The 27,504-nt window shown below is 38.3% G+C and overlaps 1 protein-coding gene and 1 long non-coding RNA gene across 3 annotated transcripts in view; both read right to left on the bottom strand.

Annotated features, from left to right (window-relative positions):
• Nucleotides 1-3,784: 3,784 nt before the first annotated feature.
• The window catches only part of UBE3D (ubiquitin protein ligase E3D), a 190,737-nt gene continuing 167,017 nt past the window's right edge, over nt 3,785-27,504 (bottom strand). The window contains exons 10-12 of one of the 2 annotated variants that reach the window (XR_006780822.2): nt 7,088-7,375; nt 6,393-6,571; nt 3,785-4,073 (exon numbers count right to left, since the gene is read on the bottom strand). The gene's annotated coding sequence lies outside the window, so the exon portion shown is untranslated. The remainder of the gene's footprint in view (nt 4,074-6,392; nt 6,572-7,087; nt 7,376-27,504) is intronic. The other variant, XR_006780823.2, reaches the window with a different exon arrangement.
• Nucleotides 19,528-25,655, bottom strand: LOC148107487 (uncharacterized). Its single transcript, XR_015722228.1, has 2 exons — nt 24,329-25,655; nt 19,528-23,067 (listed from the first exon to the last, which is right to left on the bottom strand). It is a non-coding gene; the product is annotated as an uncharacterized LOC148107487 (long non-coding RNA).

The raw sequence follows: 27,504 nt of genomic DNA, 5'->3' as shown, positions 1-27,504 counted from the left end.
GTAATTCAGATGTTAAAACAATGGTTTAAGAAATGTAAACAAGGAAGGGAATTCATTATACCAAAGGTCCCAATTAAAATACAGTTTCCTAGACAGCCCTCGAAGTAAAAAGGAAACATACGCTATATATTTTTTGCTCTCCGATAAAAGGAAACAGAGCAGTAATGTGAAAGTTATCAGGTTTCCTAGCACTTAAGTTCTAAGGAAATGTCATTGTGGCCATGGTTAGTGATGGGTCATTGAAAACAATTTCTTCCATGCACAGATTTGTGGAAAAAAAAAAAAGTACCAATATTCCTTGTGTGACCACTACTAAGATCAGTTCTCAAGAAATGTTGAGAATATAATGTCAAATCACCATCCTATGAAAGAAATTCTTCAGTACATAATTTTTTAGTGATCTAGTATAAGTATAACTCTTGGAATGTATGGAAGTGGTTGTTTAAAATATCTCTTAAATAGAACTTTCACACTGACTTTGAAATATTAACTGTTATAAGAATTGCCATTCTGCCATAACTAGCTAGAAAGCCAGACAAAATATGGGAAATGACTATTTTTATCCAGTAGACATCAAACACTGTAGAACTATGACTTCAGACAAATGAAGAGGGCCCTACAATTACCCCAGCTTACAGGCTGAAGTGTTCTTAGGGTGTAGTATAAAGAGAGGACCCAAATAGAGCCCAGTAGGCACACTAATTGTACTGGAAGTCATGACCAGCTCTATAAATTGGGGGGGGGGGGGAGGAAACTAAAAAAAAAAAAAAAAAGAAAAGGCATATATAGATTGGAAAGGAAGAAATTGTCTTTATTCACAGATGACATGTTTATCCATGTAGAAAATCCTAAGAAATCTACTAAAAGTTACTGAAGCTGACCAGTAAGTTCAGCAAGTTCACAGGTTACAAAACCAGTATTAAAAAAACAAAAACAAAAACAGAAAACCTATTTCTATAACTTACAATGAACAGCTGACATTGGAATTTTAAAAATATAATTACAGTAGCACCAAAATATCATGAAATACTTTGAGATAAATTTAACAAGATATGATCAAGACTCATACACTAAAAACTACAAAATATTTCTGAGAGAAACTGAAGAAGCCCCAAGTACATGGAAAGAGATACAGTGTTCATGGACTGAAAGACTCAACATTAGTATCATTTTTACCCAAATTGATCTCTAGATTCAATGCAATTCTAATTAAAATCCAACCAGTTCTTTTATTTTAGTAGAAACTGACAAGTCAGCTCTTAAATTTATATGGAAAAGCAAAGGATCTAGAACAGTTGAACAATTTTGAAAAAGAAGAAAATTTTGAAGGACTTACAATAATAGATTCCAAGACTTACTCTAAAGCTAGTTATTTAGATGGTGTGATACTAATATAAGGAAGGCACAGAGATCAATGGAACTGATTATAAAGACCAGAAATAGATCCATATGTATATGGTCAATTGATTTTTTTTCTGTGTAGGTGCCAAGGTAATTCAGCAGAGAAAGTACAGTCATCTCAACAACCAGTGCTGAAACAACTCAATATCAATATGGAAAAAAATGAATCTCAAACTTTACCTTGTGGTATATATAAAAACTAACTGGAAATGGATTATAGACTTAAACATTAAAGACAGAACTAAAAAACTTCCAGAAGAAAACAGGAGTAAAACTTTATGAGCTTTCAGTTAGGTGAAGATTTTTTATGCAGGACTCAAAAAGCATGAATCATAAAAGAAAAAATTGATTAACTTCCTTTAGCAATCTTGTAGGACAGATCTACTAGTAATGAAATCCTTTAGCTTATATTTATCTCAGAATGTCTTAATTTCTCCTTCATTGCTGAAGGGTAATTTTGCCAGTATAGAATTTTTGGTTGACAATTTTTTTTTCTTTCAGTATTTATAATATGTCATCCATTACCTCTGGCCTCCAGAAGATTTCTGATGAGCAATGAGCTATTAATGTTATAATGTTATAGAGTAGCCCCTGTATGTGATGAATCACTTCTCTCTTGCTGCTTTCAAAATTCTTTGTCTTTGTCTTTTTACAATTTTATTAAAATATATAGATATCTTTGAGTTTATCATTCTTGGCATTTGTTCAGCTTCTTGGATGTGTAGATTTAGGTCTTTAATCAAATTTAGGAACTTTTCAGCCACTATTTCTTCAAATATTCTTTTGTCCTGTTTTTTTCTTGCCTCTCCTTTTGGGACTCCCATGATGAATAACTTGGTACATTTGATGGTGTCCCACAGGTTCCACAGGTCCCTCAGGTCCTATCATTCTTCTTCATTCTTTTTTCTTTCTATTCCTCAGACAGGAAAATTTCAATTGCCTTATCTTCAAGTTCACTGCTTTTTTTCCTTCTGCCTACTCAAATCTGCTGTTGAACCCCAGTAGTGAATTTTTTTGTTTAAGCCATGGTACTTTTCAACCAAACAATTTCTATATGGTTCTTTCCATTTTTTTTCTCTGTATTGGCATCCCCTATTTGTTCATACATTTTTCTTCTGATCTCTTTCAGGTCTTTGTTCATTGTTTTCTTTAGCTCACTGAACACATTTAAGACAGATGATTTAATATCTTTGATTAGTAATTCCAGTGTATGGGCCTCCTCAGAAATATTTTCTATCAAGTTCTTTATTTTCTGTGAAGAGCCATATTTTCCTGTTTTTTTGTATGCTTTGTTATTTTGTTGTTGTTGTTGAAAACCAGACATTTTAAGTATTGTAACACATTTTAATGTAGTTAATTCTAGAATTCAAATTCGCCCTCTCTCAGGAATGCTTTTTGGCATATTGAGGGCTTTAGCTGTCCATTCCTATAGTGACTGTTCCAAACTATTTTTTCAAAGTCTGTAGTCCTTGTGTGTGTGAAATTTTTGTCCCATTATCTCTGCAGTCAGCCTGAGACCTAACAGAAATTTCCTTAAATGTCTGGATTAAAATTTGTTAAATGTGTGTATATCTCTTTAAATCTTCCAAGGGACACTACTGGAGAAACCAGTGCAGTCCAAGGGGACTGAAACAAAAAGAAGTGCCTGTTGCAGTCCCTAAGGGAACTGCCAAACTAATTAAAATGAACAACCCAAACTTTTTGGAGGACAAGTTCCTTAGTATTCACCTGGCACTAACCAGCCGCTGTAGGAACATAAGCCACCATCTCCATAGCCATGGAGGTTCTGAGGAATGGGGATGGTAGTTGGTTCACACCTGTCACTCTCTTACCAAAGTTCAGCAGCCTCTCCCTTCATCAATCACTCCCTTCGTTACTCTAAGTGTTTGATCAGGTCTTAGAGTTCAAAATAGTTAGTTCTGATCTTATTGTCCAGCTTAATGATTGCTTCTAAAGAGGGACTGGCCCCTGGATTTTGCTACTTTACTATATTCAATGACATCGCTATCTAATTTTTAATTGTGAATAATATTTAGGTGTCATCTTAATTGAGATAAAATACTATGTTACAAATTCAATATATAACTTGATAACCTTTAATAATACCTAAAATACTCATAGAATTGGCTTTTTCTGTCATTATAAAAGAAACCAGATATGCAAGGCAGGTGAATGATAGAAGCATTATCAGCTAATAAGCAAATATAATCCTCTCTTATCAAGCATAAAACTCTCCTCTTATGATGGGTCAGGTTTAGCTTCAGCAATGATGGAAAAATGTAGGCAAAAAAAATATTATCATCATATAGTATGGTTTCTGTAGCATTAATAAACTGTTACCAGCTTCTCTAATTTGAATTAAAATGGGCTGTGGCTATGACTTTTTAGGACACCTTGGAGTCTTCTCAGTGTGTTTCCTAGCCTCTCTATATCTATCATCTTCTCTTCCATCTCCCTAACCAAATACACACACATTTCCCTTTGCAGGTAAAATCTAAGTTACTTGGAAAACTGACTTAATTTTAATTTCCCTTCCCTGATGTTCTTTTCATTTGTGGATTCTAAATAAGAATCTCCCTCTAAATATAAAATTATTTATCCTAACATTTCTATAGTCTTACCTTGATGATAAGCCTTCTATCCAGGAGTTAAAGCAAGGAATTTAGCTATGCCTGTGTTAGAGAAATGGTAGAGAAGAAAACATGAATTACAAAATGATTTTTTTTTTTGGTCATTCATTCATTCAACAAATATTAATTGAGTACCTTCATGTCAGGAGTTTTCTTATGCACTGGGGATACACTGTAGGCAAATAAAAGCGTTTTTTGCTTTCATAGAACATATTCAGTGGGCAAGAAAGATATTTAACAAAAATCATCAATGCTATGAATATACCAGAAAAAGAAAAGAAAGGTTCTATGGAAAAAATGTTAATCTATGACAGCACATAACAAATGAAGATTTAAAATTCAGGGAAGCCTTCTCTGAAGAAGGGACTGTTGACCTAAGATCATACGCATGATACAGGGTTAACTACATAAAGAGGATAAGGGCCAAAAGAGAGCTTTCAGAGATAGATTTGCTTGTGTGAAGGCCCTGTAGTAGGAAGCAGGAAGGGAGGATTGGGAATCTGAAAGAAGACCCCATGGCTATGGGGAAGATAGCAAGAGGAAGAGTATGAAGTGAGTTGTAAGAAGGACCAATCTATGAAAGTTACCATAGGATCATAAGGATTTTATTCTTTATTCTAAGAATAATGTGAAGCTACTGGAAGATTTTAAGAAGGAAGAATGGGTTGACATTCTAGAGAACAGATGTGGATAGGCCACTTGGGAGGCATTATTATAGTAGTCCAGACAAGTATGGATAGTGGGTTGGATTAGAGTGATGGTGGGGGAAAGGGAGAGAACAGAAACATTTTGAGGGATATTTAGTATGATAAAATTGACAGGAGTTTATAATACATTTTATATAGAAAGTGAAGGAAAAGTCCAAATCCAGGATAACTCATGAGTTCTGCCTCATAGAAACGGACTGATGAGAGCATCATGAGATAAGAAATCCTAAAGGCAGACCAGGAAAGTGTATGGCAAGATTATAAAGTCCAGGTTGGACATGTTGAGCTTAAGGTGTGTTTGAGATACCCAAGAAAAGTCAGTGGGCTATTGGATATTTAGGCCTGTACTTAAGATATAAATTTTCAGTCATCTGGGCATCCACAGTAATTGAACTATAGTTCTGAGATTCCTTAGGGAAGGAATAACAGCATGAGAAAAAAATGGGGTATGAAGAACAAATCTGTGTCTCCACATTTAGGGAGAGGAGTATGAATAAAGGACACAGAAGAATCGGCCAGAAAATATAAGATGGAAATAGAAGTATATAAGAGAATTGGGAAAATAAATTATTTTAAAAAGAGAGTGTGGTCATCAGAGTCAGGTCAGTAATTGAGTTCCAAGATCATGCACTGAATTTGGCAACACAGAGGATATGGGTGGTCTTCACAAAAGAAACAGAAGATACTTTGGTGGACTGTTGAGGGCATAAATTAGACTGTAATGGTTTTCAAATGAGTGAAGAATGAAACAATGATTGTAGATGACTCTTCAAGAAATTGAGTTGTGAACAGGGAGAGAAGAAATGGGATAGAAACTTACATGGATATCTGAAGTTCAAGAATTTATTTTACTTAGGAGGAACGTCGACAAGTATAAGTGTGCTTAGAAATGATCCGTATTTACGGTGGCAGTGACGACTTTGATCCAGATGCCAAAATTACGAGTAAATGAAAGAGACACAGGGGTTCCAGTTGACATGAACCAAGAGAAAGAACGATGGAATGATAGAGGGGAATGGTATGGGTTTCAAAGAAAAAGACTTTGAAAGAAAGTAAGAAAGCACTAAGTTGAATACTGATTCCATCTCCAACCACGTGGTATGGAATGTGAATGGTAAAAGAATAAACAGCACCACTTTGAATAGCTACAAGGGATGCCCTGTCCTCAAAGAAGAGCCTGGCTTCAGTTAAAGCAAGTTCTAGGGAAAACTGACAAAAAATATGATATAAGGGCGTCTATTAGACTATGAGACCTAGGATCTCTAGACAGTGAGAACCTTGAGATCGAGGATTATGTCTATAGTGACAAGACAGTTTAGAGTTATGCTTCTCAAACTTTAGTATACAACAGAATCACCCGGAAGGTTTGTTAAAACACAGACATCGGTGTCCTATTCTCGGAGTTTCTAATTTAGAAAATCTCAGGTAAGCCCAAGGATGTGCATTTCTAATAAGTTCCCAGGTGTGCTCGTGCTGTCAGTCTGTATACCACACTTTAAAAACCACTGGGATGATCTATGTTGCGATAAGAAACAAACCCTAAAATCCCAACAGGTTAATACAGCAAAAGTTAATTTTCATTTATACAAAGTCTAACTGGGCTGGCTAACTCTCTAAGGCATTCTTTTCTAAGCAGAATCTGGGTTGCTTCTACCTTGTAGTGATGCCATCGGGAGCCTGAGGCCTCCGAAGTACCGTGGCAAGGGAAGAGAGACCTGGACAGTCATGTGGTAGGTCTTCAGGGGTCAGGTCTGGAAGTAGTTTGTATCCTCTCTGATCAGATTTCATTGGTCAGAACTTAGTCACATGGTCTAAAAATAGTAGCAAGAGGGCCTGGGAAATGTAAAGGAGAGCATCGGTATTTTATGAGCTTTAACAGGCTCTGTTAGAGCATCTTCTGTGTCTAACCTCAGCAGAGGGAACAATGCCTGTCAAGATAAGGAGCTCGATATATGTTGACTGGTTCAATACATTGATTAGAGTTTAAAAGCTATTGACTAAAACCTGGGTTTCAGTTTTCCTTTAGACAGGCAAAACATCCCTTACAGCTAACTGCTGTTATTCACATATATCCCCCAACACACACACACAAATCACTGCCTTCTCTGAGTGACCTTCTCTGACCTTGCCAGGTTCAACTTTACATTGCTACCCTTGGGACGTTCATAGACTGACGTGATATGAACATGCCGAAACGCAAAAGAAAATTATACTGATGAAAAACACAAGGCTGTATCACGTTCACTCCCTGTGCCGTGAACTCAGACACCTGAGGTAAAGTATTTAGTTCAACACACAGCCTCATTTTGAGAAGGTTGTGCCCTTGGGATGTTCCACTTCCCGTATTACCTTCAAGGCCTTTATTGTATGTGAGGGCTGGTGACGGCTGAGTGACAGCAGAGCTGACAGTTCTATTAGCTGTAGCAGGACTGGTCAATGAAGACTTCTCACATCTCTAGGTAACGAGCGGAGTTTCCGAAGGCAACCCAGATTCCAGCAGGATGAGCTGCAGAGCCTTGTTGCAAGATGAAAAGGGCTCTTGAGGGCTGCTGTTACCTCTAGGATCCTTGGCCACCCCTTGAAATGGAAGGCATTAGTCCTGCTTCAAACTTGGTTCCTGCCAGCCTTTGGTAGCACCTAGTGCAGGAGTACAGAAATACAAACTGAGAGGGGGAGAGCAATTTTCTACTCTGAGATTTCAGGAGAGCGAGCGGCCTCCTCGACCACTTGTGGTCTTTCAGGAAGGAAAAGACCCTGTGTTGGCTACTTGAGCTAAGCAGACTTTTCAGTTCCAATCTGTGAAGATAAAGGAGGTCGTGTTTTAATAATTTGCTTCTTATTCTTCTCTCCTTTTGAAGCACAAGTCTCACGATGCTGAAGAATTTCACTTTGTTAAATAAGCACATTTATTCAGGGGAATATGAGAAAACCTTATGAAAAACATCATGGGGGAAATTCCAAGGAGGAGTAGAGAATGTATTATTTGGTGTCTCAATACAATTGGTGTAATGGGATGTTTCCACTTCAAAAGTAGTTAGATTGGCATTTTATTGGATTTGTAATTGTTACAGCATTTCATAGATAGAAAATATATTAGAACATAGAGTGTCCAGCTGCTGCTTTGAATCTTTGCACAGTACAAATCGTATTTATCTTTGAGTTCTTATGATAGTGACCAAAGGAACAGCAAGTCAGTTTCTTAATTCCTGACTGTGGTTAGCTGCCTTAGAAAAGGAAGCTGAGACACTTGTAGCAACTCCCAGTGAGTTCACTTTTCAGGTAAAAAAAAACAAAATAAAAAAAAAAAAAAAACCCATACACTAAGGTTTGTACAAACGTGATCTGCATTCAGACCTATACATCTCAAGAAATGACTGGCTGAATGATATTGGATTTGTAAAATGCCAGGTGGCCTAAAAGCTACTCCGCAGGGAGGAATTGTTTCAGGAAGGAAAGTCTTGTGTTTTTTTTTTTATATTCTGCTGTAGACATCTGGGAACCAGAGCTGTCTAAAGTCTCCAGCAACACACAACACTCCACAGGTCAGTGTTTATTAGTGTGCTATTGTCCTTCAAAAAGACAAAAGCAATATTGCTCTGAAATCAATTTTGCACTCAGTCAATACATATTTGTTCGGCCTTTTATGACCAGTGAAAATAATTCTACATAATTCTACATGATTTTTACTGAGTATATTGAAAAGTGAAATCATGAGTCTAGGAATCGGGGTTCATGTTTCAATATGTGGACAGTGAGAGCAATTCAAGTATATGTTAAACTGCATTGTGACTTGTTCAGGGACTGTGTGATATAATGAAAAGGGTTTTTATGAATTTTTTTCAAAGATTTTATTTATTTATCTTGGAGAGAGAGAGAGACAGCCCAAGCACAAGCTGGGGGAGGGGTACGGGGAGAGGGAGACAGAATCTCAAGCAGACTCCACACAGAACGGGGAGCTGGACACAGGGCTTCATCCCATGACCCTGAGATCATGACCTGAGCCGAAATCAAGAGTTGGAAGTTCAACTGACTGAGCCACCCAGGTGCCCTGGTTTTTATTAATTTTTTAATTAGCGAGACTTAGGTTTTCCTATTACCTCTTATTTTCAATCTGTGGGATCATAGGAAAGTTACTGAAGGCTTAGTGAGCCTCAGTTTCTCATCATGAAAGAGACATAATATTTTTACCTTGTAGAGTTGCCATGAGAATTAAATGAGAGCTACATGAAGGCCAAGTATATAGTAGATGCTCAATGAATGGTAGCTGTTAACTGAGCAATAATTGTTATTATTCAGCCTCCTATGAATAGGTGACTGTACAAAATATTGTTTATCAAAAAGAATTTGATTTCTGAATAAAAAGTGCTGCAGACTGTGAATGTTTGTGTTTCCCCAAAATTCATGTTAAAACTTGATCCCCACTGAGGTGGTAACTTGGAAGATGCAGATCATAGGAGTGAAGCCCACACGAATAGGACTGGACTGGTGCCCATGGATATGAAGCCGTCATATATGTAAATGAGATGCCAAAGAACTCCCTCCCTCCTTCCATCATATGAAGACACAGTGAGAAGACAGCATCTATGAACGAGGAAGTGGGCCTTCACCACATACGGACTCTGCCAATTCCTTGATCTTGGACTTCCCAGCCTCCAGGACCATGAGAAATAAATTTCTGTTGTTCATGAGACAGCCTATGGGATTCTGTTATAGGAGCCTAAACAGATAAAGACAAAAAGCTTCCTTTGTAAAAATTTTAAAAAAGGATCTTACTGCATAATAATATTTTTGTATAACTGCTACATGAAATACACATTAGCTTGTAAATGCCCGTTAACCTAAGGAGCTGGTTTATATTTCAAAATAAATGAGGATGAAAAATAAGGGGAAATGAATCCTGACTTCCTACTTGATTATACTTTTTATTGCATATTTGGATTTTTAAAATTTCCATTCACCTTTAAATTAAACTGTTGTGTGTCACAGAGTATATTTTGAACATTCTTTTAGACACATCCCTAGACAATTTAAAAGAACCAGGCTTACACATCGAAGTTTATCAAACACCTTATGAGAGGACGATGAGCACAAAGAAGTGTATAAGTGGAAAGTTATTTAAAAATCTGCTCATTTTTAATTAGTTCCTATAACATCATTTATCATAAATTGTAAGAGCCTTGTTCATAAATATTAGAATTTGGAAAGTCACATTTATAGATGATATACGTGCTAGGCTTTCTCTAACTGTCCAATTGTCCAGAAGTAGGTCATTTTTCACATGGACTAGACACACATTTTTCTAGTTCCCCCAAAAATTCATTTCCTGGAGGTTGTGGTCACAGTTCCCAAAAGAAAAAATTCAAAAGATATATACTGTAAAGAGATTAATATGTGTTTTTGCCAATACGAAGTTCCTGGATTCACCTTCCACACTGTTCGACAGATTTAAATGTCAGAAATCAGTAACATTAAAGCTTAAAAGTTCCATGCCATCTCTGCAAAGAGTGTAAGTTAAAAGGCTGTCAAGCTATTTAGCTTTAAAAATGAAGATAGACTTCCTGGCAGTCACATTTTTCCACCACTGATGATTCTGACCATATCCAGAGAGGATATGAACTAACAAAAAAACCATGACAGGCAAAGGAGAAGGGCGAAAGGAAGTGAGAAGCATAATGAAGGAAAGAAAAATAGGAAAAGAACAGTTTTTAAACCAAGAATAGAAATAATCAAGTTATTTTTCCAATTGCAAATACAAAGAGAATTTAAGAATATTGAAAATAATTTCTCAGTAAGATGCAGTAAATAAACTAAAAGAGGCACCCCTGCAGAATCCAGTGTGTTTAACTTAGATGCAATTGTGCTTGTGTGGAAAGAGGCACCTTAGGCCAATGTTTTCAAACTGCATTCCATATACATATTACATTTCCTATTATAGTTTTAGGAGTGGCCAGACAAGCCCTCCAGACGTTCGGCTTTTCCTATCAGATCCAAGCAGTGGACTCTGATAGGTGACAACTCTGATGAATTGATTTGAGGGATGAAAGCAGGATTTGGGAAACTAACTAGATTTCTGATCTAATTTGTCCTGTTTGAAATAAATGAGATTCATGTCTTTCAAAGAAATAAATTCTAGAACTAGGAGTCATCTATGCTAATTTCTATGCATATATATGATAGTGTTCTTTCCTTTATACACATTAAGGTATCTGTACATTCTCCTATAAAAATACTAAAATGAACAACCACACAAAAGATTAGCGTTAATCTGTCCAGATCACAAATTTTTATAGAAGCCAAGGATGACTAGATAATGGTATTTAATCAGCAGAATAGGATACCACTGAAACAGGTGTATTTAGACATACTGTTGTAAAAATATATCTAAATACCATTTCTCACTGAAAAGAACCAAGGCTCCTTCATAAAATAGTTAATTTCAGGGCTGGAATAAGGAAAATATAAGATGAACCTAGAACATCTTGTGCCAGAAAATGCTCACAGAATGAACGAGACATTTCAAAAGGATCAAGAAATCATCTTGAAGGTGCTTCCACTGGGCAAATTTGAGACAATTAGATCATCAAAATAAATACAACACAAAGGAACAACACAAATTTGAAACTGTGTGTGCTCATTTACACACAGATTTTTTTCAATAAATACAGTACAGTAATATAAATGTATTTTCTCTTCCTTATGATTTTCTTAATGACATTTTATATTCTGTAACTTACTTCATTGTAAGAATACAGTAAGAATACATTGTAAGAATACATTGTAAGAATACAGAAGTATTATTAATTGGCTATTTACGTTATTGGTGAGGCTTCCAGTTTACAGTAGGCTGTTAGTAGCTAAGTTTTGGGGGGGTCAAAAGTTGTATGTGGATTTTTGACTGCACGAGATCTGGCATCACTAACTTCTGTGTTGTTCAAGAATCAATTGTATATCCATAATTTTGTGCAATAACTGATAGAGTGGTCAGTTAAACCAGGAAGTAATTATATTATTATAGCTTTTGAAGCAAGAATGAAGCAGAAATCTAGCTTAAATTGGAAACTAGAACAATGTAAAATTTCTGGCTAGTAATGACAATGTTATTTCTGTATTAAATAGGTGATGGTGTATCTCAAGTACTGTAATATTTTGATTCCAAACTAGATACTAATCCATATATTTAAAACTAATGTAAACCATTTGATTTTAAAATTGAACTGGAAGTTACGCACTCTTTCGGATAGTTATAAGTTCTTTTGAAAACTTCAACTGTTTGTTTATTTTAGAGACAGAGGGAGAGAGGGGGTGGGGAGGAGCAGCAGGAGAGAGAGAATCTTAAAGAGGCTCCACGCCCAGTGCAGAGCCCAACATGGGGCTCCATCACACGACCCTGAGATCATGACCTGAGCTGAAATCAAAAGTCAGGTACTTAACCAACTGAGCCACTCAGGCACCCCTAACTGTTTGTTTCTATTACTTTAGGGGTTATACTTGAAATTTTACCTTGAATACTCAGCACAGTGCAGTCCATGGTTAACAGATTATTCTTCTCTCAGATGATACAAAAATTTTAAAACACTTTAATTTAAATCACTCCTTGTATTAGTTGTCAAGGTTTTAATTCTGTCTTTTGTTTAAACTCTCACAAATTAGATATTATTTTGTACAAATAATGTTTTTTTAGGCTTATGAGTTTATCAATTACCTTGTTCACCACTCCTTCTTGCTTCTCAGACCTTCCTTCTAGAATAATCTTCCTTCTTTCTTTTTAAAAATTTTTAAATTATTTATCTATTTTTTTGCCAGAGATCGAGAGAGAAACCACAAGCAGGGGGAGCATCAGGCAAAGGGAGAAGTAGTCTCTCCGTTGAGCAGGGAGCCCAATGTGAGGCTCAATCCCAGGACCGTGACATCATGACCTGAGCCAAAGGCAGATGCTTAACCAACTGAGCCATCCAGGAGTCCCTTTTGGTGTTAAGTTGTATAAGTTCTTTATATATTTTGCATATTAACCACTTATCAGATACATCTATGCAAATATCTTCTTCCATTCTGTGAGTTGTCTTTTTGTTTTGTTGATGGTTTCCTTCACTGTGCAAAAGCTTTTATTTTGGTATAGTCCCAATAGTTTATTTTTGGGACTTACCATTTCCCTTACCAAAGAAGACATTTCTAGAAAAAAATAAGATTACTATCTATGTTTTCTTTAAGCAGTTTTATGGTTTCATGTGTCATATTTAGGTCTTTAATCTATTTTGAGTTTATTTTAGTGTGTGGTGTAAGAAAGTGGTCTGGTTTCATTATTTTACATGTACCTGTCTAGTTTTCCCAGCACCATTTGTTGAAGAGATTGTCTGTTTCCTATTGCTTCTTTTGTCATGGATTAATTGACCATATAATTGTGGGTTTATTTCTGGGCTCCCTATTGTGTTCCATTGATCTATTTGTCTATTTTTGTGCCTCGACTATACTGTTTTGATTCCTACAGCTTTGTAGTATATCTTGAAATCTAGGATTGTGATTCTCCAGTTTTTTCTTCTTTTTCAAGGTTGCTTTGGCTATTTAGGGTCTTCTGTGATCCCATACAAATTTTGGGATTATTTCTTCTAGTTATGTGAAAAATGTTGATGGTATTTTTATAGAGATTGTGTTAAATCTATAGATTAAATCAGGTAATATTGACATTTTAACAATATTGGTTCTTCCAATCCATGAACATGAAGTATCTTTCCACTTGTTTGTGTCATTTTCAATTCTTTTATCAACATTTTATAGTTTTCAGAGTATAGATCTTTTACCTCCTTGATTAAGTTTATTCCTGGGTTATTTATTCTTTTTGGTACGATCATAAGTGGGATTGTTTTCTTAAATTCTCTTTATGTTACCTCATTATTAGTGTATAAAAATGCAAAAGATTTCTGGATATTAATTTTGTATCCTGTGACTTTACAGAATTTACTTATCAGTTCTAGTAGTTTTTTAGTGGAGTCTTTAGGGTTTTTTATATACAGTATCATGTCATCTGCAAATAGTAAAAGTTTTGCTTCTTCCTTACCAATACAGATGGCTTTTTTTTTTCTTGTCTGATTGCTGTAGCTAGGACTACCAGTACATGTTGAATAAAAGTGGTGAGAGTGGACATCCATGTCTTGTTCCTGATCTTGGAAGAAAAGCTCTCAGTTTTTCACCATTGAGTATGATGTTAGCTGTAGATTTTTCATATACGGCCTTTATTAGGTTGAAATATGGAACACTTGGTCGAGAATTTTTAACATGAATGGATGGTGTAATTTGCCAAATGCTTTTTCTACATCTATTGAAATGATCATATGGTTTTTATCATTTCTCTTGATATGATGTATCACCTTGATTGATTTGTGAATATTGAACCACACTTGCATCCCAGGAATAAATCCCACATGATCATGGTGAATAATTTTTTTAATGTATTGTTGGATTCGGTTTGCTAATATTTTGTTGAAGAATTTTGCATCCATGTTCATCAGAGCTATTGCTTGTAGGTTTGTCCTTTTTCTGTAGTTCCTTTTTCTGGTTTTGGTATCAGGGTAATGCTGGCCTCAGAATAAATTTGGAAGGTTTCCTTCCTCTTCTATTTTTTGGAATATGTATTAATTCTTCTTTAAATATTTGATAGAACTCACCTGTGAGGCCATCTGCTCCTGAAATTTTGTTTGTTGAAAGTTTTTTGATTATTGATTCAGTTTCATTGCTAGTAACTGATCTGTTCAAATTTTTTACTTCTTCATGATTCAAACATATAAACATGTTTCTAGGACTTCATCTATTTCTTCTGGGTTGTCCAATGTGTTGCCATATAATTTTTCATAACATTCTTTCATAATCCCCTGTGTTTCTGTGGTGTTGGTTTATTCTCCTCTATCATTTCTGATTTTATTTATTTGAGTCCTCTCTCTCTCTCTCTCTTAAATGACTTTGGCTAAAAGTTTATATTTTGTTGATCTTTTCAAAGAACCAGGTCCTGGTTTCATTGATCTGTTCTATTGGGTTTTTTTGGTCTCTATTTCATTTATTTCTTTTTTTCTTTTTTTTTTTTTTAAGATTTTATTTATTTATTAACAGAGAGAGAGACAGCCAGCGAGAGAGGGAACACAGGCAGGGGGAGTGGGAGAGGAAGAAGAAGGCTCATGGCGGAGGAGCCCGATGTGGGCTCGATCCCAGAACTCTGGGATCACGCCCTGAGCTGAAGGCAGACGCTTAACGACTGAGCCACCCAGGCGCCCCTCTATTTCATTTATTTCTGCTCAATTTTTATTATTTCCTGCCTTATTCTGGCTTTGGATAAACCTAGAGATTTTAAATAGTGCCTTGTATGCTTGCAAGTTTTGGTCATTTCATCTTCTGTTTCTTTACATATGTCATAAAAGTCATTTTATGTTCCACACCTTATGGAACTATATTTTATGATTCCCATGTCCATAGTCTTTAAGGATCTGTGTTTGGTTGAGCTTGATCAGTGGAAAACCTGAGAGCCTAAAATAAGGATACTTTTAGAAGCCATGAGCCAGAATAAGCCACCAACCTATAACCACCTCAGCCACCCTCAAGATTCCCAGGCTTGAATCCGGGGACACTTAGGGTTAGCAATTTCTTACCCCCACCATGTCACCAGGCCAGGGCACAGTTTCTTGGCCATAGTTACAGTTTGGTTCCTGACTTTGAAGGAATCCCTCCTTTCATATGTGTTTGTTGTTTGCTGACTCCTTACAGCTTTTCCATTTCTCCCCCCTGGCCTCTTTGAGATTTGCCTTTAATTCCTGAAACCCAAATACCAAAAATTATGTCTCATGAAGTATTTGGATTTTTTCCCCCAATAAGTAGACCCCTCCCTCAAAACACATATACACACACACACACATACACACACACATGAACACATGCACACAAAGGTATTCCACTCATTTTATTCCAAGAACTATAAGCTATGAAAAGAATTTTCACCCACAAGTCTCCCTCACAATTAGCTATGTATGACCCTCAACCCATTACATAGTTATTTCCCTAGGTCCTGAACATAATGCTTGAATATATTTCAGTAGCTAGAAAAATACTCACATCAGACTTCCAACTCACAGAGTAAGAGCTATAGAAAAATAGGTTCGTGTGGAACCCATGTATCTCTCTTTTTGTACAGATTAGTAAGTCAAGAGCAATACCATACCCCTAGGAGAAGCACAAAGATTATTGCTACCATTGACGACTGGAAAATGCAGGGTGGTAATTCCAACATGCCCAATTTAATTCTCTAGTTTAGTTGATGTAAAGGAATAATGAATTTTCATAACTTGAGTTAGTTGATGATGCCAACAAAAGTGCTGTTTGAGACATAATCTTTTTAATGGACTTAGTATAGCCAATGGCACCTAGTAACCAGCTATTGATCCAGTGACTTTATTTTTTCAATCTCAACAGCAGAAAATAACAGAAACCATTAGATTCTCCTGAAAGAGAGAATAGTACCTCTTTGTTATCCTGCCTCAGGATACATTGACTCCCCAGCTTTGTGTCACAACTTAGTTCTCAGGGAACTTGACTATTTCCCGGTCAACAACATATCTCACTCGTTTACCACATTGAAGATAACAACAATATAACCTGAAGAGCAGAAAGTTGCAAGCTGCTTAGAGGCCCAAGTTAGACATAGACTCAACAGAAGATGGGAAGTATTCTCTACAAAATTAGAGGGATATAATAGCTCAGTGAAGTTTTTGGCAGACCAGTAACCTGTTACAAGACAGGATATCTCTTCAGAATTAAAAATAAGTTGCAGTATTTTGTACCTACAATTCTTGGTAGGATCTTTGCATTTTGGAAACTATACATATGATATTTACCAGGTTATTTATTTCACGATCTGAAACTCTACCTGATTTGAATAAGGCCCAGAGCAAAAGGAGAGTCCATCTTGTCCAAGCTACACTGCAAACAGTTTTGCCCTTTGATCCCCAAGACATCCAATTCAATGGAATGGCAAACTAAATGTCTTGGGCAGATTAAGATAAAGTATTACACCTGTGGCAAATCCCAATAGAAGAATCATAGCAAAGGCTCCTAAGAATACTGAAGAAAGCCACATCCTCTTTGATGTGTAACTCATATTCTTTTGGGAAACAACAGCTTGCTTGCCACTGAGTCCTGCTAACCATGGACATCTGGTTATCAGAAACCTGAGTTGATTGTAATATACTTGGAGTTTTCAGATCTACCTAGCCCTAAAATTGACTATACGCAATATACTCAACAATCAAGGAGACGTTGGTATATTAGAGACCAGATTTAGGAAGATCCCCAAGGCAAAAACTGAAAAAGAACATTATCCAGACGTAGTAGGGTATCTCTCTCATGCTGCCAACTCTTCCTCATCTCACTTCATGGGCTCACACTGCTTCATGAAAAGTTCCCTATGACTGAGTGATGTGGAAGAGAAATCTGTGGCTGACAACAGACAGAGGTAGATCACCATGATATTAGAGCCCACTTCAGGGTACCCCTGAAGAGAAGGAGAGTGAAGGAGAGAAATCGTCCCAGGGAGCAGAACTTAAGTACATTTTTTGTCCATATTGCTCAAAAGAAGGTCCTGATTGGTTGGACTGAAGGTGTTCTCAAGCTCTTAGAAGAAACAGAATCACAGGATTGATGACAAGGAGAATATCTGTGTCTCACATTGACACAATTTTTAATGGCTTCCCTGCACAAAAGTGCAGTTACTGAGCCTGAACCCTTCAATACGGTAGAATACCTAATTGGACCAGGAAGCCATCTTGTGGCAGATTGATAATACTGAATCCTGCTACATCACCTGAACAAACATTTGTTCTGATTTGGATATTCCTTCCATGTTAGAGATCTCATCTTTTCAAGTAACACCAACCATAAACTTACTGTATGGTTTTTTCATTTAATGGCATAAAATATTGCTTCTGGGCAAGAAAGTCCTTTCACTATAAAAAGAAATAAGTCAATGCAATAAAAATTCACTGGTTATATTTGTTTCCTCATTACCCAGATGTAGTAGAAAATGTCTACTAAATACCCAGTTACCATATCAAACTAGTGCATGACATTTTGCAAATGTGAAATGCTTTCCTACAGGATAAATGCTCTGGAGAGGATTCAATTTATGACTGGAAGACATGGGTTGCAGCAAGGAGTGAGTGGGGTTGGCACATGTTATAATTACACCCAATGACTCATTCACAAAATATTTTATCCCAATCTCCATGACTTTTTACTCTGCTGATGTGGATTTTCAATATCCAAAGAGGAATGTTTCCATCAAAGGATTTAATAATATTTTGACTAAATTGGAGGTGGCAACTCCCATCTGCCCATTTGGTCCTCTTGGAGACAATAAATAAAAGCAAAAAAAGTGGTGTTTGGTCTTGGCTCCCTAGGGTAAATAGAGTGACTGCAGAAAAATGGGAGCATAAAGGAGTCTTGCTAGAACCTAGTTGATCCCAATGTGCTTATATTAAGTCCACAAGTAAAGATTAATGGAAGAGTCCTGCAATCCAAGACAGATTGGACATCAAGAGTTCAGAGTCCTCAGGAATGAAGGTTACAATGAGAAATCCAAAAACCTGAGATGCTTGCTAAAGGCCATATCAACCATGGCTCATGCCAGTTGCATATTTTTTTCTTGCTGTGTTATGTATACATTCATATACCTACACAATGCCCTTCTCTTTTCTTTCTTTTCCCTCAGATAGTTAACGTTGGTGTATTTCACTTGTATTGCAGAATGTGGGATGATAATCTGATTGATATCCTAAATAAACTTTAATTCCCCCCTTTGAGAGTTTCTGATCATCCAAAAGATTGCACAACTTTAAGCATTTTTTGGAAGTTTAAGGATGGGATTAGATGTTTGTGTACATAGCACATAACACAATATGTAAGATAAAGTATATATTTGAAAAAATGTTTATTGAATGGGTATACGGAAAGGAAGGATTAATGAAAAGGCAGATGGATGAATGGATGGGTCTGTGGTAATAGCAAAGAAGAAATGTATGTGATCTTTTCTTTTCAGGGGAATTCTAAAGTCTATATCTTCCTTTGGAATTTGTATTAGACATATATGTTAGAACATTATTCTTTATGTCCATCTCTAGTTCATATCATCCATAATTTTATCTGAGTTACATTACAAATAGTTTTCTTCAGATCTATCTCCTAACTCACTAATTCACTTTCAGCTGTGTCTAATATTCTATCCAGTATAATTGAGTTTTTATTTAATTGATTACATTTAAGTTTCTAGAGACTCTATTTGTCTCTTTGATACTATCCATGTCATGTTCTCTTATACTTTCTCTTTTAATCATTTTAATTCACCTTTTTAAAGTCTAATTGACAAATGTAACATCTGAATTTCTTCAGGTTATGATCCTGATGGTTGTTTTCTGTCTTTGCTGATCCTGGTTCAGGGTGAATGATTTCCTTAAATATTTTGTAATTTTAGATTGTGAGCTCATCTTCAGCATATCTATTTCCATGGGAAACCTCTGTGGTCAAGTGTGGGTATTTGCCTTTCCCAGGTACCCATGGTTTCACTAACCTGTAACTACTTTTCATGTTGATTCTCAGGTTGTGGATTCATGAATCATCACAGTAGTATATATTTGAATCATGAACCCATGAGATGACAAGCCTGTGACTAAGAAATTCTCTAGGGGAGATTTTGTCCCCCCAGCAACAAGGCTTAACATTGAAGCTTCTACATGGTCTCTTTGTGTGGGTGACCAGATTTATTTTCTTTTTTTTTTTTTTTTTTTAAGATTTTATTTATTTATTTGATAGAGATAGAGACAGCCAGTGAGAGGGGGAACACAAGCAGGGGGGGTGGGAGAGGAAGAAGCAGGCTCATAGCGGAGGAGCCTGATGTGGGGCTCGAACCCAGAATGCCGGGATCACGCCCTGAGCCGAAGGCAGACGCTTTAACCGCTGTGCCACCCAGGCGCCCCCCAGATTTATTTTCTAGTTACTCTTATAGAGTGTGTTACCCTCCAAGAGTCTCATCTTTATACAAAGGTCTCAGTTCCAACTCCTGCCTCTTACAGGCCCTAAGCCTTGTCATCCTTCCCTCCATGGTGTTACAATCTAAATCCTTAGGTTATCATGACTACTGGCACCATCCTCCTACCTGCATGTGCACGCGCGTGCGCGCACACACACACACACACACAAAGTAATAGCAGTAGCTGCCGCAGTGTCAGATACGGCTTTCTATTCACTTGCTTCTAAAGACTGTTTTGTGAACTCATCTATGCATTTAAATGGGAGGTTTAAAAAATGTTCATTCAGAATTTCTAGGTGTTTTGTTATGGGAAAATTTGCAGGTTATCTTATATAAAATACTGTCTGGAGAGAAAATCTCAGGTAGTAAGAAACTGGAAACATCTATGAGATGATGAATCTTAGGAGAGGGTTTAATTTGCTGAGAAAGGGAAAGGGAAAGAGAAACATGAATGCAAGGAAGGAGAAAAAAGGCTCCCCAGCTGGAGAGCAGCACCTGTAAAGGACCCATAACAGGAAAAGGTAAAGCAGTTGGCTTCCATGACTGAAGGGAAAACTGCTGACCGAGGCAGGAAGGACTGTTAGATAAAGGGCCACAGAAGGGGTAGAATGTGCTGGATTTTGTGTTTTCTGGGAAGAGACTGGAATTCTATATCCAGGATCTATGAGATCACTCTAAAAAGAAGCAAACAGTACGTGTGGCTATAAGAACAGCTTACCTTCCCAGTTCCATGGGGAAAGAAACGTAAGAAAAAAATCCTGACAGTTTCTAAATGAAAGCTCATTTGACCAAAGGAGATATAACAGAGCTAGCAGGCAATCGTTGAAGTCCAAAAGGAGACTGAACCCTCTGATACAATTTGACATTGAACAAGTGTTGACAGATCAGCATCCATGAGCATTTCTGACAAGATATAGTTCCCTCAGGCTGTGGACAAAGCTGGGAGTGGGCAACTGACAGCCTGCAACACACATACCGCTTTTTACCACCTTGACTGCAGTTTATGATTACGAATCAGTTTCCTTTGACGTGCCCCATTTTTCATTGCAGCATCTTCGTCTCAGTGCCTTTATCAGGTATAACTTCATCAGAGCATTTGAGCGCACCATTTACAAAATTGCTTTTTTGCTGAAAGTGAGAGTACAAAGCAATGCAATTCTGCAGAACAAAAGAGAAGAAAGAAGTACTACCTAGAGACTCTAGCACAGATGGCCTTCATTTTTCTAACAGAACACCCCTGTGAGGTGTTTTGCCAATAAGTATCTTTACGTTTTACAGTCAGATGAGATTACCATTGAGTTGATCATGCATTCAGGTTTTCTCCATAGGTGGATGAGAGAAGAAAGTGAAGGCCTTCGATGTAATGCGTGTACGGTGACGCATTTGAGGGTGCACATTACCCACATGCAAGCTTCTCTCTCAAGTCCTCTAGCTCATAATATCATCAGTTATTCCTTTTGCAGATGAGAAATCAGCCCTCTATTTACAGGCAGCTCTATTTCATGCCCTTCCCTGTCTGTGTTCCCAGCCTTCCCTAATAGACTGCAAGGCCTACAGTAGAGAACTGGCAAGTCTTCTATTTTCTAGAAGCTGTCTGCGCTGTCAGCTCAATTTTGGCTTCCTCTTCTATTGACAAGATTTGCTTGTATTTACTCTCTCATCCCATGCAGTAATGTAATACGAACTATCACAGCAAGGTCAAGTCCAATGGCTTCATTCACAATTAGGACCCGTAACTCACTATAACCCATGAGTAAATAACCTGGCAAATATTATTTATGAAAGCAACATCATACCCTTGAAGTCACGGTTTTCTCCCAGTACCAATCACGACAAACAGAGACTGGATTTGCAATATAGCTTCTGTTATGCCTCAAAGGCCAGATCCCTGGGACCAGATCAGCTTCTCTGTGTTCTAATCCTAACCGTGCCACAAAGCCGCTAGTCCAGAGCAGGTAATTTACCCTCTTCCTGCCTTAGTTTTTCAATCAGCAGAGGGAGAGAAGGCTACTATTTACAACTGGGCTAACAGAGTTCAATAAATGTCATTGAGCCATGACTATAAATGTTCTTGAAATATGCCAGCAAAACTACCAGGTGTTATTGTCCTAACGGCTAATTACTTTAAATTGTAAATATTTAGTTTAAAAGTTGAACCGAGGCCATTTTTATGTGCCAGGGCCACTTCATAGAACAAATTATCCTAGCCTAACACAAAAGAAACACCTGTCATACTTGGATATCTACCAAATCCTATAAACATGAGATGTGTAATTTATTTAGCAAAAAAACACCCCCCCAAAACAAAAACCAAGCAAATAACAACAAAAATGACCCCCCAAAATACCTCCAGCTGCCCTCATGGAAAGTTACTGTCTGGATGAGCGTTAACTCCCAAGAGTGTTTGATTGGGTGGGTGGCTAACCCTTTCCTGAATTTGTTTTGCATCCAGTCCAGTGAACAGGAAACAGCTAAACGATTATCGAATTCCGACAGCCCTGCAGTGACCAGAAGCAGCAAGGTGCCCGTCTCTGCCCAGGAGGGAGGGGGTGGTCAACTGATTCACAAATGACATTGCTGTAATCTGTCCTTGTACATTTTCCCCTTTTCTTTCCTTTTTTGGCCAGTTTCAACAGATGAATCAGTGAAAACCCCAGTGCTTTTGTGCCCCTGAAAGGAGAGCCCTGTTAAACACAGTGTGTGAATGAATCTTTCCCTCACCGATGCTCATTTTTCATTAGCAAATCCTACCTGTTGAGCAGGATGGTTGTTAAGTCAACCCTTCTCGGGCTTGAACGTGTGAGGGGGTCTGAATAAGCTATGACTTGTTCCATCTTCAAATTGTCTTCTCCTTCTCTTCTTCATCTCTCATCACCTTCATATTTGATGATAACATTTTTTCAGAAGAGTCCACAGTAAATATTCCACGAGTGGCCTTAACGGCTTCCCCCCCAGTCACTTAATTATTTCCCCAGCGACTTTCTCATCACAGATGCTGCTTGAGGCGGGCTGGGGCTGGGGCGAGGATCGACGGCTCTCATACACCTGTACACTGGGGATCTGGCAAATGCATCTTTGTCCAGTTGTAAACAGAAAAGTTTGTCACCTTTTGAAGAGTCAAATCCTTCACATGTTATAGATAAGCTGCATGCCTTACTCTTACGAGGTGCCCTGGAATTTCTCCTGAGGTAACTTCTTTTTCCCACTGCACACTCTGCGGTCTCATGTACCATGTCCTTTGTGTTTTCAGATATCTATGTTCGAAGCACAATTTCTGTAACAATGTAGAAAATTTATTGTAGGTAAACTAGTACCCAACAGCTCAAAAACTATCATTACAAAGAATTGTACTCTACTATCTTGGGCCATTGCATCATTCTGGTACATGCCACTTAGAAAGCAGCCAAAGGCTTGTGTTGCCGTGCTCAGAGCTTCTGTGGCAATGACAGGGTCCAGAGCAATTATGGACTGTTCTTGTTCAGCCTGGATCCCATCAACCCATACAACATCAGAGGTGCCTTTATAATGTTCATCCAAACCCTGACCCATATTGTGGCTTAAAGTCTTCAGCCATGAGGCCAGTTCCTCCCACCCAGCGGCAGCACCTGGCCCGTACCCTGGTACCCCTCCTCGGGAGCAGGTAAAAAAAAAAAAAACATCTTGTCCAGGTCACACGAGGAACCAGGATTTCTCACAGGAACTCAGCTCACACCCTTCTTGCTGTCTGCAGGGATTTCGATCAAATGTACCTCTGCAGTCAAGTCCACTAGGCCTTGATGCATTCATGATCGTTAAAAGAATCAGAACATTTCTTTGCCTCAGAAAGTCTCACTTTTAAATGTGCCTTCTTGCAAAATTCGACTTCAGATTTCAGGAACTAATTTAAAACATTCTTGCTTTTCTTTTCTGCTTTTCTTTTCATTTTGTTCTCCCCAACACCAGCCCCTCCCCGACCCGAAACTCAATTTATCCTATATCCCTCCTCCCCCTTTGTGTTCCTGTTATAACAATCTTCAACCTCTCCAACGCAAAGAACAATCTCCAGAATAGTGTAGGGGAAATGCAAAAGAGAAAGCATATATATAGCTTAACAAATCATCCCCCTCACAAGTACCCATCCTATCTGTGACTCAGTTGAGCTGCCTGACAGCTCACTGCTTTGTCTTCCTCAGATCCTTTTTTTTTTTTTTTTTTTAAGTAGGCTCCAGGCCCAGTGTGGAGCTGAATGCAGGGCTTGAACTCACAACCCTGAGATCAAGAGTCAGTCGCCAGGCCGACTGAGCCACCCAGGCTCCCCTCCCTCAGACCCTCTTAACAAGTCAAGCCATATCCTCTGTACTTCTTCCTCCTGAAACCCTTCCTGGCACCATCTTCATTTTCCCTCTTTCCCTTTTTAAATCACTGTCCTCTTTTCTCTGCCCCTCACACATTCTGGCGATAGAGTCTTCACTGTTACGCAAACTTCTTTTTCTTCTCATCTCCGTGACTCTATCCAAACTTTCTGCTCCTCCTTCGATTTTTACCATTTGACTTACACGTCGTCCCCTCCGTCCGCTCTGGCGCCCATCTCTAGAAATCCTTCTGTGGCTGAGAATATCCATTCCTAGTTTTAAAGTCTTCTGATTTAGTTCTTCCTCCAAGTGCTTCTGGAACACAGGGGGGATATTTAATGCTGTGATCCAGGGAGTCTTAGAAGTTATGTAGTGGACATCCATTCTTAATGTAAGGCCCAAAGGAAGAAAAATCCCAACCCCCAACCATCAAAACTGAGCTCCCAGGACTGGAGAAAGTACCCAGCTACAGAAACATGCAGGGTTAGAGAGGGAGCTACGACAGGGTCTAACAACAGCAAGAGGCAATTTTTCAAGTTACAGTTTTTCAGTAAGGCAGGCAGCCAGCATTTTGCAGCGCACAGTGAAGGAAACACCTCTATAAAGACTGCACTTAAAGTGAAGTTAAATTTGCATGTTCATTGACTAGAGGCAATTTGCAACTAATAAGAAAAACCCTGAGAGAAGAGAAAGAACAAACCCCACCACTATTTACTGACTGTTTACCATGTGTTGGGCAGAATGCAAAGTGTTTTACAGCATTATCTTAATTAATTTTCGCACCAACTCTGAAATGGAACTATTATTTCAGTAATCTCACCGAGGCGGAAACAGGTTCAGAGAGGTTACATTGGCCCAAATCACACAGTATATATGTGACCGAACCCAGGTAGTCGTAGTCATAGGATGTAAGAAGGATCTGGACAACACAGGAGAGGAGAAATCCAAAACAGACACTTCCCATCCTATGGAAGGAGAGTCATCTAATATTTAATGAAAAAGAACATGATTTTGACATCAGAACCCCACTCAGTATGTATCACCAATGTATATATTTAATTAAAAATTATATAATAAAATAATGTCAGTCTCTTTACTGAAGGTGGACTCAGACCTTCTGAATGAATTATTTTTATATCTTCATAAAATTATATGTTAAAGGACCCCTCTGACTATTGTCAACAAAAGCTACATAAATATTTCAGTCAATACTCAGGTAGAAAGAATGGAAAACTAGACAAATGTCCCCTCGCTACAGAATAATATCTTAAGTAGTGTTTTAACTTGGCGTGCCAATTAATATGCTAGTTCATATCACGTTATGTGACACGATTCTATATTATCTTGAAAAGACAAGAGGTTCTTGCTTTTAATCATTTTAAATCATATGCTAACATTTTCTCTTGTTTAAACAAGAGGATTTTTATCCTCTATGTATTCTTTGCAAAGTGTTCTAGTGCCTGAGAAATTATTTCAGTTATTGCCAAAGCATGATGAGAGCAATCATTTTATGTTATATATATTTCATAACCACAGTTATTTTTAGTTCATAATCCTATTAATTCTTTTGTTCTACTTCCTTCTGGGTAAATATTTATACTCCAAAGTATTAGCATACGTACCTAGATAAATACCTTTCAATTCTCCCTCTTGGGATCTGATTAGAAAATGTGACGGCACCGTTACATTGTAAACTCCTTGAGTTTACACAACTTATTGACGGTATTAGCAGAGTGCTGGGTGCAGTAAAAGGTACTCGGTAAATATTTGTTAACAAACTTAGTACCAATACTACTACTAATAGCAGTAGTAATAATAATTAACATTTCCTGAGAGAAATGAACAATTTACCACGTGTTTGGCATTTCACTAGGTTTTAAATTACTTTTCTCATATGAGCCTCATGAGAGCACATTATTTCTATTTTGCAAATAAGGAAATTCAAATTTGGGGAGGTCAGGTCCCTTCCCAAGATCCCACATCCAATGAGTGAGAGCGCCAGCTTCCATTCCAGGAGTATCTGATTCCAAAGCCCACCACTGAAATAGAATATTATACTACCATCTCACTACCCCGTCAACCTTCCTACAAACCTGCTGAATAACCTTTTAACCTCACCATTTCCTTGCAAAACAGATGTACTTACGAATTTCATTCCCCACACCCCTCCAGGTCACATGCATGGTCCTGCGAGGTATGTCAGAACATTCCTTGTAGGCTCATTATTTATGGTTCTTCCCAATACGGCGCTGATAAACACTTCATAATCAACTCTGGGGGTGGGGGGTTCAAAAGGGGCCCTGATTTGTTTGTCTGATTTCCATAGTATATATTCCGCTACCACGGATGACTTCCAAGCCACCAAGATGATGTCGCCGAACACAGAGTCGGAAAGAGACGCGGAGAAACGACGTGCCCTATCTGACGCCAGTGTATTTCAGCACACCCCCAACTCTTCCCCACACGGAGTAGCGCGAAGCTAGAAAAGAAATTCAAACAGTTCTCCCTGTTAGGATCAGCTCTGGACGAGTACCTAGGAAACGCTCCTGTTTTCAAACACTCACGTACTGCCTGATGAATTAAAGTGTTTTTTGCCCTTCTAGATCAGCCGTCCTCCAAATGTGGTCCCCAGACCAGCAGCATCAGCATCACCTGGGGACTTGTTACACATGCAAATTCTGGGCCGCACCCCCAACCTACGGGATCAGAACTTTGGTGGTGATGGGGGAGGTCAGCAGTCACTTCCAGCAGCCTCCAGATGTTTCAGATGCACCATTAGGTGAGAGCCACTGCTCCGAATTTCAAAATCTCTCTTCCAGTTCAGCCCACCATGGAAAGAAGTCAAGGTAGAGGAAGCTAATGAGGCGAACCCTAGGTCAATTTTGCTGGAGAAAGAACTGTAGGTGGTCACAGGCAAGTACGGATGTAACCCAGACGGAGAAAGGTCTCACCTACCACTTCCCCGAGTACCCCTCACACGTGAGTCAGAAGTGAATGTAAAACCAACCTGCGGGAGATGTCTCCACAACAGAGAAGATAACCAGTGGCTTTTTGAGACTCACCCCAGAAGCAGTGTCTTAGCGGGTAGCAAAAGCGAAGGGATCCAGCTGGAAGGGCTCACTCTTCCGCATACCGCTGGAGGGGCTCTGTGCTTGACACAAGTTCCCTAGCTACGCGCCATCCGTGTTTTCCCCGGGTCTGCTTGAGAGTCACGTTTTTGCTGCCTACCTCTGTAGTTCACCGGCATCAGATTCTCCTGCAGGGCTTGTTAAAACCCGGATTCCTGACTTCGGTCCCCTCCCCTACCGCACCCAGCTCCTGTTCCAGCAGGTCTGGGGTGGGACCCAAAATGTACATTTGTAACAAGTTTCTGGTGATGC

Source organism: Ursus americanus, chromosome 29, assembly GCF_024610735.1.
Source record: "Ursus americanus isolate L20-20 chromosome 29, mUrsAme1.1.p, whole genome shotgun sequence".
NCBI classification, from domain to species: domain Eukaryota; kingdom Metazoa; phylum Chordata; class Mammalia; order Carnivora; family Ursidae; genus Ursus; species Ursus americanus.
The sequence above is the reverse complement of the archived record's forward strand: the minus strand, read 5'-3'. Positions and strand labels throughout refer to the sequence as shown.